Genomic DNA, 16,545 nt, shown 5'->3' on the forward strand with positions numbered 1-16,545 from the left:
TTTTAAGGGACTCCTCAGAGCAAGAATTGTCCTATGGCCATTGGCTTAATGCAGACCTAGCTCATTCATGAATTCCCCCAAGGCTCCCAGCTCCCGGGGCTGGGGACTGAATGTGTCCTATTCATCGATAGCTCCCCAGCACCAAGTTGAGTGCTTAGCCCAAAGTGGGTGCTGTGGCTGAATGAATGATTTTTCATGCTTGTTCATATAACCCCCTTGACCTTTCTACCAACCAAATTCAGTCATTTCCTAATTTAATGCAGATTCTTCTGCAGATTCTTTCTAGGTAAAATTCTGTTCCCCCTTATTGTATCCTCATTATTACTTCATGGAAAACTCAGTCTTGTGAAGAACTTTAGGCCTTGATTCTCTTCACTGTCAAACATTGTCTTCCAATTGCTTTCTCCCAACTCAACTGCAAATTCTCTGAAGACCGAAGACATTTATTATTTTTCTACCCTTATAGAGCCTAACATGATGTAGGGAATGTTAATGACAACAAGTCTTCTGACAAATCTGGTGAATTTGGTAATAAATGGGTCCATAATCCCTTTAACTAGATTCCCTCCCTCATCCTAGCCCACAAATCACTACTTGCTTTTTGCTTTATCTTTTAAATCAGTAGGCCCTGATGTTTTAGTAATGAGAACGTGGTTTTGTCGATCCTGGGCTCTATAACCTTGTTCACAGGGTTGTGAGCCAATTCTCTGTCTAGTATGACTCCCTGGGGGGCTCCAGATTCCAGTGGAAGGTTGCCCTGAAGTTACGAAACAACGAGAACTCAGCTTTAAGTGCTTTATAGTCAAGTTCTGAACACATGAAGTACCATTTATAGGAAAGTTATTTTTTTGTGTGTGGATGTAAAAGTTTGAATATCTGTGATGAAACAGAATTATTCTAATCTTTCCTTTAAATGTAAATCTTACAAGAGAAAATCTTATGGACCTGATCTTAGGGGACCTGATGAAGATGAGTAGTCTTATTTTTGATGACAGTTTGGGAGACTTGTCTTGGCCTGGGTTCTCCCCCAAAGCAGAACCTGAGAGAGGCTTGTGTGCAGGTAGTTGACTTAGAAAGTGATCCCAGGGGACAGAAAGGAGGGACAAGGGAGCAAAACAGAGAAGGAGGAAAATCAAAAGGATGGATATTGAATTGACCACTGTGAACCTTAACCCTATGGGACATTCTGAGGAAATTATAATCACCCAGGAATGGGGCGGCAGTTGTTCATTAGTTCCTGTCCTCTGTGTCTCCACATTTCCAGAGATGCTGTAGGCAGCAAGGTTGGGTGGGTGCTGGCAGGTGAAGCCTGCATGAAGTTGGTTGAAGCCTCATTGGAATGGGTTCCCATATCAGGGCTAGCGGAAGAAGACGGCTAAGAAAATCTGGAGCCGTGCACAAGGACCGCTCTACACAGGAATGTTCTCTTTGGCACTAACACCTCCAGTGTGTAGGAAGGACCCTGATGGTCCAGAGGGGCCTGACCTCTGTCATGCTGACTGTCCTGTGCTGTACAAGGCTTCAACCAAATATGGTCCAGACACGGAGCCTGTTCAATTTTACATGCATTCAGTTTGCTAAAACAAGCCCCCCCCCCCACAAACTAAGGCAACACCCCAGCTTACAAAGGAGTGATGCAGCATTGCTTACTAAGCAGCCTGACTCCCATGCGACTTTGACAGAATTTGTTATCACATCTCCTTGGAAACCATCCCAGTGTGTGAGCATCAGAACACCCAGGCAGCCCGCGTATCTCAAAGACAGGTGTTAAGGATAAGGTAGGACGGAAATCAGAGGCTCTCCTTCAAGTGGTACTTCAATACTCGGCCCACTAAAAGTTTTAGTATTTATTGATTTTTCCCCATAATTTATCAATTGCCAATTCAATTATGTCCATCCACTCAAAATTAATTTTAAGAAACCTGTCTAGTCTTTTGATAATAGGCAACCTCGTGACAAATTTATATTTTAATCAATACTATTTAAAGTAAAACAAATCCACCTTCCAGGCCAGTAACTAGGAAAAATGACCATTGTCAACTAACATCTAGAATTCATTATTCTTAACCACTCAATAGTAGTCAAGTGAGTCCCAGGTGCAGAATATTAAAAATTGTATGCACAGGACTTTGCTCTGTTTCCCTTCCCAGATTTTAGGATAATCATACTTGGAACCAAAAAGTGAGGACCATTACTCAAAGCTGTACCAGCCAGTGGGAGGATAATCACTTCCTTAAAATAACTCAGTCAGAATACTAATAGGTGATACTAAATGGTGAAAACACTGATCAACAGCAATGTTGTTTAAAGCTTTTCAGACTTTGAGCCACACACATATGTCCATGGCAGGCAGTTTCTGCTCCTATGACGTCGGAGCTGAAATGTTTTCCGTCCTTGTGGAGATCTGGTTCTCCAGCTTTATCTTTGATGTTGTGAGTTGTCCTTACAACCACCACTGTGTTCTCCCAGGACATTTTATTTGAGCCATTTGGTTTCTATTGTTTGCTCCTTTATAGACAAGCAAGTCCGTGTTTACTGGTCACTGATACTTCCCAAAGCAAACTCCAGTACAATACTGAGGTAAATGGTAAGAAGCTTACTGAGAAGCCACCTGTGCTCTGAGAACATTGTCTGATTTGAAATCTAGTACACATTTTTGGTTTGTTTGCACTGCTGAAGAAATGCTTCTTAGCTAAAATGCTATAATACCAAGCAGCTACTCTTTACTCCAAGGGTTTGGCTAAATATTAGCTAATTTAATTTTATAGTAACCCTGCCAAGTAAAGCAGGGTTCGTTTTTAAGACTTCAGTTTTTTTTTTTTTAGAGAAATTTAAAGTTTATAGCAATATAGCAATATTATAGCAATATTGAGGGGAAGAAACAGGGGTTTCACGTACACTCCCCATACACAGCCTCTCCCATTATCTAAAGCCTTCCACTAGACTGGTACATTTGTTATAACTGACGAACCTAGGACACATTGTAATCTCCCAAAGTCCATAATTTACATTATGGCTCACTCTTCAGTGTTATTTATTTATTCTGTGGGTTTGTTCAAAAGCAGAATTACATGTATCCATCATTATGGTATCATACAGAGTATTTTCCTTGTCCTAAAATTCCTCTAGGCTCCACCTATTCATCCCATCTACTGTCCCTCCAGACCGCTGGAAAGTAGTGCTCACTTTGCTGTGTCCATAGTTTGTCCCCAAAATGTTACATAGTTAGAATCATACTGTATGTCCTCTTTTCAGATTGGCTTCTTTCACTTAATAATATGTGCTTAACGTTCCTTCATGTCTTTCTATGGCTTGATAGCTCACTTCTTTTTAGTGCTAAATAATATTCCATTGTCTGGAGGTACCACAGTTCATTTATGGGTTCCCTTACTGAGAGACTTTTCATTGCTTCCAAGTTCTGGCAATAATAAATAAAGCTTCTATAAACATTGGTGTGTAGATGCTTGGGGTCTGAGATGGCTTTTGCTCACTCGCTCTTTCTTTCTTTCTGGCTTTTTTAGTCTGTTTTTGGCTTTCGTCTTTCTAATCCCACCCCAAAGTTTTCCCCTAGTCCCAAACCACTTGCCAATAAGGAGTGATGTCGGAATCTAAAAGATGTGAACTTTATTTCAGTTTGTGACCCGCTTAGAGAAAACCAGATTGTACAGTTTGTATGTCACTTATAATATTTACATGCTTGCACAGATCAGAAACACTAGGACACAGAAGAACCAGTTAGGGGTTGTTCTGTCTCCTTATGCTTCTTCTCTGCTATGCCTCCTCCTTCCTACTGATAATAATGTATGTTGGTGGAATAAAATCCTTTATCTTGAAAGGAACTGAAAAGAGCTTCATATCTATCGCCATCCAGCAGTGATAATAACGACTCCCCGTCCACTTGGGTTTCAAAAAAGGGCGCTACTTTATTTCATATGGCCATCGCTTATATAGGGGAGCTAAGCCAATCAGCATAGACAGCGATATGCATCCACCAATCTTAAGCTTGTTACCAAGTACCCACAGCATAGCAATAATTCAACAGCCAATAGGTAGTACTTCCTGTTTATGATCAGTCACTCTAGACACACCTTCTGGCAAATTGCCAGGCGCCATTTTGCAAAGCTCTGCGGTTGACGGATCTCCGGGCCCCTGGAGCATCCGCCCTCGACAGTTCCCCCTTTTTGTTTTATGGTAGAAGGAAAGACTCAGCAGGGGTCGTGCCTGTCTTAGGTTGTCGCAAGGCCAAGAATATCCTTACCTGTTATTGGATCATGATGCTTATAGGATCATGTCCTGTTTTAGGTTGGTATATTCTGCCTACGATCTTACCCGTCTTTGACTACCGATCCAGCATACTGAGCCATACCTGGGGTGACTGTCCGGACTCGATGGATAACAGAGCTTGTTTGATGACAATGGTGTCTCTTTTACGAATCCTCATCATGGGGCAAATGCACCATAAGCAACACACCACAGCAAATATCAGCAATCCACCCATGGATATGAACCCAAACCATTGCTTCCCCCATCCTACAACATTTTTCATAAAGGCAACAAATTGAGATACTGAAGCTACTTCTACCTTACTGGCATTAACGTTAACAATATTAGCACGAAGCTGTATTGTTAGATTCTCGAATCTGGCACTCCAGTTGCCTGTAAGCATCTTGGATAGTTCCCTGGAATAATTAGCTGCTCGAGTGAGGTTATCATATGCAACTGGAGTAATGCAGAGTCCAGTATCTGAGCGAAGGCATCCTACAGTAGTTGTATTACAATGTCCATTTGTTCTTGTAGCAAGTCAATCCGCTGATTAGCAAAAAGAATACCCGCACTGAGATGACCATTAATTTCACTCTGGGTTTGTAGAGCTTCTGCGGTATTCGTAGACAGTTGATTAATCTCCTTGGCTGTAGGAATAGCAATGGCAAGTGCAGTAGCAGCGGCAGCGACGGCAGCAGCGGAGGCGGCAACAGCTGTCACCACGGCAGCGGTGATACCAAAGTCTCTTATGTCTGAGCAAAACTGGAAGGTCTCCCTCTGGGACAGAGACGGGCATAGGCAAAAACACTGAAATACGCATTATCATAGCAAATGAAAAGCCTGTAGCATTCCAACATTGTGTAAGGAAGCAAGTGTTCAGCGTACAATTCAACTTATTAGAAATGGTTGTACTGTTACTGACAAGAAACATAAAAGGGGGGTGAATACAAACAGGAGTAGGCAAAAACGCGACACTTCCAGAACAAGTCTGCACTTCAACACTTGCTTCAAACACCTGGGAAAAGTTGTGCTTATAAGAGGAGTTACATAATAAATTAGTAGTTAAGAGTGTGGGGTAAGTAGCAGCTGGATAACTTTTGACAATTGACCCTGTAAATCACCTGTGCCTTGTATGGTTTTCCACACCCTAGCGGCAGCAGTAGCAATTTGCAAATACACTGCAGGTGGAAAATTGATCTGATTTTGATTTCCCGAAAACTGTCCTGTACCAGTCAGCATTTCTAAATTCCAAGCTCCATTCCCAGCTCCCGCACCACGGCGAGCAGCCTCCGCATAGCCATCCTGATCTGCCATCCTCCACACAAGATATTGCCCTCCAGACAAGGAAGCTTGCGCCAGACCACTCCAGTCCAAAGGCGCCAGGCCTTGCCCCACGACCCCAGGGCACGCAAGAACGCCCAAGCAGCCCCCATTCCCAAAGGAGCTCCACCCGCCTCCAGCAACTCCCGCAGAGGCCCCTCCACACACACTCTGGAGACCTCCGAACCCACAGTATATCAGAAATAAATAGTCAAGAAGCAAAGAAAAGACTAGTCTGCTATCGTCACTAAAACAGTGAGCTTACTCTGCTATTGTCACTAAAACAGTGAGCGTTGCAATCGTCACTATAATCAGTGAACTTTCCTAAAACTTCTCTGGCCAGAATTTTCTTCTAAATAAATTCCTCACATACCTCAGTGCACTGTTAGAAACGGAGAAAGGGGGATCCCCATACGGGCCACCATTTTATCGCCGTCCAGCAGCGATAATAACGACTCCCCGTCCACTTGGGTTTCAAAAAAGGGCGCTACTTTAGTTCATATGGCCATCGCTTATATAGGGGAGCTAAGCCAATCAGCATAGACAGCGATATGCATCCACCAATCTTTTTTTTTTTTTTTTTTTGCATCCACCAATCTTAAGCTTGTTACCAAGTTCCCACAGCATAGCAATAGTTCAACAGCCAATAGGTAGTACTTCCTGTTTACGATCAGTCACTCTAGACACACCTTCTGGCAAATTGCCAGGCGCCATTTTGCAAAGCTCTGCGGTTGACGGATCTCCGGGCCCCTGGAGCATCCGCCCTCGACACATATCTTCACATGTTTAAAGGCATTATTATTCCTCTTTGACCAACAAGGTCCCTTGAGCCTGGGGGGTATGCATAAAGCCACTAAGTGGTGGAGTAGACTGAACTCTTCATGTAAAATCTTTGTCTTTGGTCATTTCCGTATGTTGTCAGTCCCTTTTCAAGGGCCTAGCTTTTGAGTTGGAGGAGACTAAAAATAAGCTGGGCACACCTGTTTTCAGACTGCATAAAAGCTGGCCCGTGTCAGTGAGCACTTGGGTAAGCTGGGCCCGGAGAGAGTGTTGGGAATCTCATGGGAATGAGGCCGACCGGTGCCGACTGCACAGACGCAGGGCCCGTGGGCTAAGGGGTTGCAGGCACATGCAGTTACTGCCCTGCACCGGGTGCCCGATACAGGAAGTTCAGGGTGATCCAGGCCCCAGAGGAAGATCTTGTATCCCTGATCTGCTTTGGGGGAAGAGAGAGCATGTGACACGTAATCCACATCTTAGCGGTATCCGTCTTAGACTTAAAGAATAAATGCATTCTGTTCAGTGAAGAAGAGAATTTTGTGAAGGAGAGATTTGGGGGAAAAGTTATTTTAGGAAGAGGATAGAACATGTGTAAGACCCAGAGATGAGAGAGAGCAAAGAGAGTTGTGGAAACAAAGCAAGGATGTTTAACGTAGAGGGCAAAATAACGTATCATTTTATTAGGTTCCCATAAAAGTATGAGTCCTCTCTGAATGACTCTCTAGACCACAGAACCAAGAACACAGCATTAAAAATGTCCACAGATGGTCGCTTGAGTGGCTCAGTCATTAGGCGTCTGCCTTCAGCTCAGGTAATGATCTTGGGGTTCAGGGATCAAGCCCGCATCAGGCTCCCTGCTCATCGGGAAGTCTGCTTCTCCCTCACCTACTCCCCCTGCTTGTGTTCCCTGTCTCACTGTGTGTCTCTCTGTCAAGTAATAAAAATATTAAAAAAAAAAAAAAAAAAGCCTTTTGTGAGCTGGGTCTGGCTGGCCAAAACCCACTCCAGGAGCCTGGCAGAATCAGCCACAAGTCTGGTGCTGAGGCCCAAAGGCTCTCTTTGCCTGTGTTGGTCCCCACAGCGCAGCAAAACCCCGGCCATCCTGACCAGTCTAATTAGTCTACAACTAATTAGAGTCTTCTCAGGCTTGCTAATTGCCTGAGAACCATTTTAGTAGACCACAGCTGAGAGGGGCACTTAAAATTGCTTTTCCATTGACCCAGCAGAAGTAATCTGAACCTTTCATATCTGAAGAAATAGTCAAGAAACACTTAGCTCTCTTGATTTTCTGGAAGTAATGTATTTGGGATTCCAGGGAGGAAACATAGTTTTCAGACTTTTATTCTGGGCATGAAATCACTTTTTCTGGAATGAGGACTCTGGAATAAAGTGTTGAGTCCTTCTAATGGCAGCTTTGCAGGAACTGCTAACAGGGGAAGTGCGTGCATTCTCCTGGCACCATCTGATGGACTGTCTTACAAAATCAGGACCTGCCAGCACGTACATCTCTAGGGCAAGGAGCAGACTGGCCTCTTGATGGTCACACTCACATTGCATCTTGCACTTACAAACATGAACCAAACCAAACAAACCCACAGCACAAATCCAAACATGCTTGTATTGTAAATATCTGCTCTTTTACATAAGGGGAAATTTTCCCGATTGGCCAGTTGGCCCCATTTCCCCTCATTGACTCTTAGGGAACTCGATTTCAAATTGATATCTTGCCCAGTGCTCTATGACACAGAATAAAATGAACAAACAAAACTGAAGAACTATTTTTGAGCACTTAATATACGCCAGGCACTAAGCACTTTTATCTTCACTGTCATTTAATCTCCAGAGTAACACCATGGGGTAGATAGATATTCTTTCCCCCTTCTACAGAAGAGGAAGCTGAGGAACAGAGAGGTCAAATGATTTACCTTCCGTCACAGCTGGAGGGAGTCAGAGGCAGGCCGGACACAGAGCCCATCTGCTTTCAAAACCCTCTCTGGTTTTCACGATATCACATTGCCTCCAGGAGGGAGGCACACCGTACTTCAGGAGCAGTCGCTTCGGGAAGACTTAAGGCTTCTGTTGGCAAACTGATAAAAAAAAATAGAGGAAATTAGACAATTTAAGTTTAAGAGGGGGAAAAAAAAAAAAAAAAACCAAACCTCCCCTTGCCTCTTAAGGAGGGAAAATCTGGTTCCAAAACATACCTTAAAAAATAAATGAGTAACTAGCATCTCCTCCTGGAAATAGTTGCCACTGATTTCAAAGAATCTTTACTCTGAGCACATGTCATTGCTGCAGAAGGTGACAGCCCCCAGAGTCTGAAGCCACAGTGCCGAGTCAGCCCCACTCCTGACTGCATGGCAGGGCTCCAGGGGCTGGGGAAAAGGGCGTTTGTTGGCACACGGGCCCAGCGCCCCTTCCTTTCTGGCAGAATGAACTGAGCCTGTGCAATGTGATTCAAGGCATCAGAGACCAGGCCAAAACATCTAGGGCTTTAGTTACTTTGAAGACAAAGATCACCCACACTTGTGTATTAGAACACACTGACCACTCAGTTCTACTAAAATGGCAGATCCAGGAAGTCCTGTTTAAAAACAATGACTAAAAAAATAAATAAAATAAAATAAAATAAAATAAAAACAATGATGAACATAGCACTGGAGCCTGGGGATCCCTAAGACCCAGTGCCTTCAGGCCAGCTGCATCCACTCAGCAAGCAAATGCCAATAAACTTGAGGTCCTGCTTTCTCCCCAAATTTTGGCCTTCACTCCCACCTTTGAATTCACTCTTTCTGTTCTGGGCAGTGCCCAGTTCTGAGAGGGGAAACCACACAGACTCGTTTAACTTGTATCCCAGCCAGATGCCCAGGACCGCTGTGCGTGAGGTTCATATGTGTGCTTTTCTTCCCTGGCCATGCTCCCAACCCGAGTGCTGGTACCACTACTGTGGTTCCTTTATGTTATAGACATAACGAGGACAGTTCAACATCTTTTCCTCTTCAAAGAATTGTCACATACATAAAAAATAATAAAATTGCCTCATTTGACATAGACGAGGCAAACTCCACTAAAGTGGTGGTGATATTCGTAGGATATCCTTTGCTGCTTGGTCTTCAGCAGCTGACCATCTCCCCTCACCTCCCCTCTCTTCCCTTCCCCCAGCACTTCTCTCCCTACACCACCTACTTCTGGCTTTTTGTTAGTTCTGTTGTTTTGAGGTTGCCACCTTTATCATTTTATTAGGTTCCCATAAAAGTATGAGTCCTCTCTGAGTGAGCACATTAACTTATTTTAGAGTTTCCTTGTTTATGTTTGCACTTGTGCCATCCTGGTTTTATTATTACAGCTTGTAGCATGATCATAGAAGATGCAAGTTTTCTTTCTTCTCTACGATCCTCTTTTTATCCAAGTTGACTTAGCTGTTTACGGAAGAATATAGTCTTCCTCACATATTTTTCCCATCTTTATTGAGGTATAATTGATAAATAAAAACTATATATCTAAAGGGTGATGCCTTCAGCTTTGTTCTTCTTAATCAAGATTGCTCTGGTTATTTGGGGGTCTTTTGTGTTTTCATATGACTTTTAGGACAGATTTTTAATTTACAAGAAAAATGACATTGGAATGTGGATAGGGCTTGTGTTGTGTCTGTAGATCACTTTGGGTAGTATGGACATTTTTACAATATTAATTCTTGCAGTCCCTGGACACAAAATGTTTTTCCAGTTATGTGTCTCCTTTCACTTCCTTCATTAATGTTTTACAGTTTCCAGTGTACTTCTTCTAGGAGTTTTATGGTTTCATGTTTTACTTTCACATCTTGGATCCATTTGAGTTGACTTTTGCTTATAGTGTGAGATAAGGGTCTAACTTCCTTCTTCTGCATGTAGACATCCACTTTGCTGCATGTCACTATCAGTTTTACAAGTCTTTAACCTCTTGGATAAATTTATTACTCGATATTTTATTCTTTTTGTTGCTATTGTGAATTGTTTTTCTTAATTTCCTTCTTGGATAGCTCACAGTTTGTACGCAGAAATGCTACTATTATTTGTATTTTGATTTTGTATCTGGCAACTTTACTGAATTTGTTTATTAGTTTTAGCCTTTTTTTTTTTTTTTTTGGTGCAGATAGAGAAAATTCTGCCTCTTCCTTCCAATTTTTCCTAATTTCTTTTTCTTATCTAATTTCTCTGGCTAGGATTTTCAGTACTATATTGGATTGAAGTGATGAGAGCAGGCATCCTTGTTGAGAGAGAGAGAGAGAGAGAGTGTGTGTGTGTGTGTGTGTGTGTGAGAGAGAGAGAGTGTGTATGTGTGTGAGTATGGGGGTTGGGGGAAGGACATGCTCTTGCTGTAGGGAGTGCTGCAGCAGGTGTTCTGAGCAGCTCCATCAGCTGGAGTCAGCATCAGCAAAAACAACAGAAGTCCTTACTGTCAAAACTCTAGTTGTCCCTGGTGGCAGCAAGGGCTGCTGAGGTCTTCTGTTCTCCTTGTCCCTGGTGGTGGTAGGTCATGGCCAAAGGGATTTCTCTTGACACCAAGCCAAGCAAGTTGAGAGGTGAAATTACATAGGTAAAATGATTTGTGTGCTTTTCTAGGTATCTGTCTTCAGTGTTTGTACTCCTTTGGATCGCTGAAGCTTCTTAATCATACTCTGGAGTTCTCTTACAGAGATTTTCGTTGGTGTCTGGTTGTTAAAATTACGTTTTTGTAATGGGCAACAAAGGCTGAGACCCCCTAATCTGTCATCTTCTGAGGTCACTTCACATACATTTTAAAATAACTTGATCACATTCCTCAAAATAATCTAGCTGGAATTTTGATTGGTATTGTATTAAATATATATTAAATTTATAGATTAATTTCAATAAGGATGGACCATTTTTACTGAACTAAATTATCTCATCCAAGAGAATGAACTATCTCTTTATTTAATCAGGATTCTCTTCTATTCCTTAACATAGTATGGAGATTTTTGACATTCTTCATTAATTACTGTGTACTTTATAACTTTTGCTACTATGATGAGTGCTGATTTCATTATATTTTATAGTTGTATATTGCTGCTATTGAGATATGCTATTGGTTTTTGTGAGTTGATCTTGTATTTGGCAACCTGTTGATCTCTAATTAGTTAAGTATCACTTATTAGAGGTAGAATTTCATTTCTGCCTGCTCTAGCTAGGTTTGGTTCTACTTGTCTTTGTGGTGGGAATGTCTTATAGTCCAGGCGTTATTTTTTCCTAAAGTATATATTATTGCACTTAGACCTTCTCTGTGCAAATGTAAAAATCCAGAAGGAAGACTGGAGGGAAGCTGGGCAGATGGATAACAGTTTCTTTATGGCCAAGGAATATGCAAATACTAGAGCATAAAAACTATTAAAAAGAAAACCATGGACCCAAAATGGAGTCGTTTAGTTCAAGTCACCAAACAAGGGTGTAATACTTAACTAATTGCAGTTTCAACCTGCAATGTAGTCCTAACTGGTAGGTCAGATGTATTCTGGTCAGCACTAATGAGGTAATCTGTCACAAAAGCCCTCTCTATTCCCTCAAAGGAAGATGAGGTAATCTTCCTAATAAGAACCTCTGTCCTTTTCCTTGAGGGAAGGTGACCTTGCCTGAAACAATCCTTTCTTTTCTTTTGCTAAATGTCCTGCCCCATTTCGGCCTATAAAACCCTTCCATTTTGTATAGCTCTTTGGGGTTCCTTTCTGTTTGCTAGATAAGATGCTGATCAATTATTGAATTGCTTGATAATGCCAACTAGATCTTCAAACTTACTCAGTTTATTTTCGTATTTTAACAAACCAAAAGTCACCCACTGGTCCAGAGCTAATACTCAGAGAGTGAATGATAATCATTCCTATAAATCACCTAATTCCTTAAGTTTCTTCAAGTGTGCCCTTCCTCACTTCCTCATTTCTAAAAGAGTTGGGGCCACAACCTGAAGTGAAAAGAGCCAGGTCAGCCACGAGTCCAGATCAGCGGCAAATACTCTAGAAATCAGGCTGGGAACACTCTATCTTCTGGCTCTTCCCGGGATGTCAAAGAAAGAAGCACTAGTGCAGGGGCTGCGAACCTGGCAGCAGGAGGGGGTTTTCCTTTGGGAAAATCACCAAGCATTCTTTGTGCCACTGAGTTATGAATGGTGTCTATATGGGCAGAATGAAGGGGAGAGTTATGGAGGACACAGGAGAGTTAAGTGATTTGCCCAGACTCACAGGATGGGGGACATCTGAGCTCTCATCTTGGAATCTGACCCATGTGAAGAGAGTCCAGCAAGGCTGTGCTACTCCTTCTCTATTTCCACAGTAGATTTTTTTAACCTGAGTCATCCAGACAATTTTTTTTTTTGCTGTATTTTGTTTGTACAAGTAGTCTTCAAGGTGATGTAAAGATGAAAACAAAAGGTCCACTAGCTCTATGAAGCCGTTTTTCTCCTACAGGGCCTTCAATGGCCACCACTGGTAAGCACATTTCCAGCGTCTGGATACCAGCCCTGCACTCAGTGCTTCCAGTAATAATTTGTTTCAGATAATTTTGCCAGTGGGGCGTGTTTTGAGATAGGTGCTCTGACACCCCAGAAGGCAAATTCCAAACTCTTCTGGAAATAATTTTGTAAAAGAGAAACAGTCTCGAGGAAGGATTACCAAGAGAACTTTTGGAAGCTGGCCACCCAATTAGGCAACTTTTCTTCTCCAAGGACCTGTAACTTGTGCTCACAGTTTCAGTATTTATACGGACACAGCCCTTGAACTCTGACATTTTTAAAAGAAATTAAGCTGCATCAGAAATCTGGGATCCGTGACAGCCACGTTGGTCTCCTTGGAAAGCAAAAGTGCTCTCAGGAAAATACAAGGGATTCACCCCTTAATCATAGCCACCAGTCACTCCTCCTAAGTAAGATTTGCAAATGAGTAGGAAAACACTTTTAAGAGACTAAGGAGGACAGGAGGGAGGGGAGGTAAAGGGGAGGCATGAGGGGAGGGAGAGGAGGGATAGAAGGAGGTTTCTGACTGAAAATTCACTGAGGGAGAAAGATAAATATTGCTGAAAGGAGAGGAATGTTCATGCAGAATCCACAGCCAAAGGGCTCAAAGAGTGGAACATCAGGCAGATAACCAGAGAGGAGAGACCACTGCTTTTTCAAAGCACATCTGACACTGGCCTCAGTCTTGTGAATGTAACAAAGTCTTTAGAAGCAGAAACACTTCAGTGCGAATTCCGACAGAACTGCCTCCTAGCTGAGTGTGCTGCCGGGCTTGTTACTTAACCTCTGTGGAACTCCATTTACTATTCTGTAAAATGAGATTAATACCACCTACTTATAATGCTGTCAGAGGGATTCAAAGTAAAGTGTATAAAGATTCTTACACACTATAGCTCGTGTACTATGGTTTCCTGGTCAAAAACAAATGCTTGGTCTTTCTTCACACTGGTTAGCCTGGAATGTTCTGAGGCTGAGCTGCTGTGTTCTTATGTAATTTAATTATCTTGATGAAAGCACGAGGATAATACCACACCCCTTGGAGTGGGGGTGGAGCTTTCCTTGAGGACAATGAACATCACCACTGACATCTTTTCTTAGATGAAGTCAAGGTCAATCCTGGAAGAGCAAATCAGACAGTGGAGGTGGGTAGGGATCCAAAGGGGCAATTCTTCCTCTCTGGAGGTGGTTGGCTCTGGGCTTTTCTTCAGGAGACCCACTATAGGGTATTCTCCCTGGAGAGAAGAAAGATGATCCCTTCAAGACTGTGGTCCTTGGGAACACATCAAGAAGATCTGCCTGAGAGTCTCGTATGCCTAGCAGCCCCAAACGTCGCCACAACTGTCTGTCTTATCATTTCCTTCTGGCAGCCCTTTGAGAAATGGGCTTAAGTGGAGGATGAAGGGGTACTGGTGAGAGTGACTAAGGCCTCAGAGCTGCTCATCTCCAGATGCAAGTGAAGAACAGATAGATGCTCACAGGAGGGGAGGTGCCGTATCCCAGAGACTGAGCTGCAAATGACAGGAAGAGGGGCCTGCAGAAGATATGCTTGCCTGCTCTCGGAACACCCAGCGCGTGGGGAGGACGCTCTGAGAATGGCGGGACTTTACACAGCCGAGTGAGGAGGGGCATTCAAAAGGAAGTATAATTCTTTCTAATGAATACATTTCTGAATTACTGCTAGCTCCAGTTTAGAATTAAGATCTTAGTTATCTTCCACCAAAAGATTAAAAGATCTATATATTCCACATGACTGGATTCTGACATGAAAAACTTGGTGCCACGGTGGTCAGCTTTTTCCAGCCCCCCCAGGTGTTCTGGGAAATGGCCAGCCACAGAAAACCTTCATCTCTTGAAATGTCCCCCAGCTGCTCACTTGTCCCTTTGCAGCTGACCATGGACTGCCAAATGTATGGAATACCACTTAGAAAATGTCCCCGGTTTCCACACCCCACCTTAGTAGAAAGCCTGGCACTCAGAATCTAATCTCAGTATTTTGTTTTACTCTGTACAACCTGCTATCTTTTCTGACACCTTGGAGGCCCTGCTGGAGTGAACATGATGACACATGGGGTTTCCTTGATGCAGGTTGGTGAATAAAGAGCCTGTGTCAATTTCATCTTGGATTTTGCCTGTCTTTGCAGGTGGAAAGTCATACCAAAGAAATATGGCATTTACCAAACAAGAAAATTTGGAATAGAGACCCTAGGGAGGTAAAGAGTTTCTATTGTTTGTTGTTCCCTGGTAAGAAGGGCACTTAGGGGAAAAGGGACAGGAAGAAATGGTAAGGGCACTTGTAACTATGAGGCTTGGTGTATGTGTACCCCAAGGAAAGCTCATGCCTTTCACATCTCCTTCCTGTGACACTGGTACAGGCCTTCGTAGGAGAGGCATGGGGCCTCCCTATGGGTTAACAGGCAAGGGGTCCCCTTAATGACTCAATAACTAGAGAGGCAGAAAGGAAAGTGCTTAGGGAAAAAGGATGTCACTTGTCCTCATGGGTATAAGGCTTAATATAATTACAAAATTATGTGCACTAGATTTACACATTAAATCAAAGCAAATTAATAGGTGTTAAACATCTTCCATGTTCAGGGTTCAATACATAACTGCTAATAAACACTGTTTGATGGGAATTTAATTGAGTTAAAGTGACTCTGGCCTCCCTAGAGTTCTTACTGAAGAATCCGGAGTCTAATTTTAGGATTTGAACAAATCCTCATGGCAGCACATTGGGATAGGATAAGGGATGTTCTCTGAGATAGAGCTGGAAGGTTCCATCTAATGAAGACTGTCTTAACTGAGGAAGTTTTAGGCCCACTTTCTTCACTCTAGATAGGATATCTTATACCATTCCCTGTGTCACTAATTGTGTCCAGGTCTCAGGAAAGTGTAGGCACACATGAGTTTTTGCTGACACTAATGCCCAGATGCTGATGGCTTTCAGCCCTGGTGGCAGCACCCAGGACCGCCACACCCTCCCTTCCCCAGTCTTCCTGTTGTTACTCTTGAGCTTTCTAGGGAGTTGTCCAGCCCTGTAGCTGATGCCCTTCCCAAGGACTTGCTCTCCTGCAGATAGCCTCCTCTGGTGCTCGCTGTTCTGGGCAAAGCTGGTTAAAGACTCAGCATGGGGGCCAGGAGAAGAGCTGCACTTCTCTGCTTTGAAGCCCTGACTTTCTCTGTAAAATCCTGCCTGGGTGCTGAGACCTACAGCCTCTGAGAACTCATATTCTGGAATGCCTCTTACCTGTGGGGTTCATGGCCAGTCCCTCAGGCCCCTGTGGGATCCAAAGGGAACAGAAACCATGTCAAACCAAACAACCCACTCCTTCCTTACTCTTTTGCTCTTTCATTCATTCTCTCCTGCATAAAATCTCCCTCCCCTTTTCTTCAGCAAAATACAAGCCCCCAGTAGAATCTATAGCCAGAGAGGTCACCAACAACTGTTTTCTTAAACAGCCACATTGAATCTCAGCTTGACCTTGCTGGGGACACACCAGATGCTCTTAATTTAAACTGAGCCTCTGAACTCCAGTCTTCAGAAGAAGGGTGGTTAAATTCCCTACTTGATGCTAATCAGCCTGCAGGTCTAGGACTGATAGAAGGGCAACTCTTGGATGGATGTGCGAGGGTAGCACATGGGTTGGTGGCTGCCCAGAGTTCTGATAGTGGCTGGGTGAGGGAACG

General features: G+C 43.2%; 2 long non-coding RNA genes across 7 annotated transcripts in view; one reads left to right on the top strand and one right to left on the bottom strand.

Moving 5' to 3' along the window:
- Window positions 1-16,545, top strand: part of LOC309841405 — a 444,569-nt gene that overhangs the window by 194,785 nt on the left and 233,239 nt on the right. The gene's annotated exons all lie outside the window — the stretch shown is intronic.
- On the bottom strand, window positions 3,907-8,976 carry LOC309840431. Its single transcript, XR_014298594.1, has 3 exons — window positions 8,568-8,976; window positions 8,289-8,450; window positions 3,907-5,040 (listed from the first exon to the last, which is right to left on the bottom strand). It is a non-coding gene; the product is annotated as an uncharacterized lncRNA (long non-coding RNA).

Source organism: Mustela nivalis, assembly GCF_964662115.1.
Source record: "Mustela nivalis genome assembly, chromosome: 9".
NCBI classification, from domain to species: domain Eukaryota; kingdom Metazoa; phylum Chordata; class Mammalia; order Carnivora; family Mustelidae; genus Mustela; species Mustela nivalis.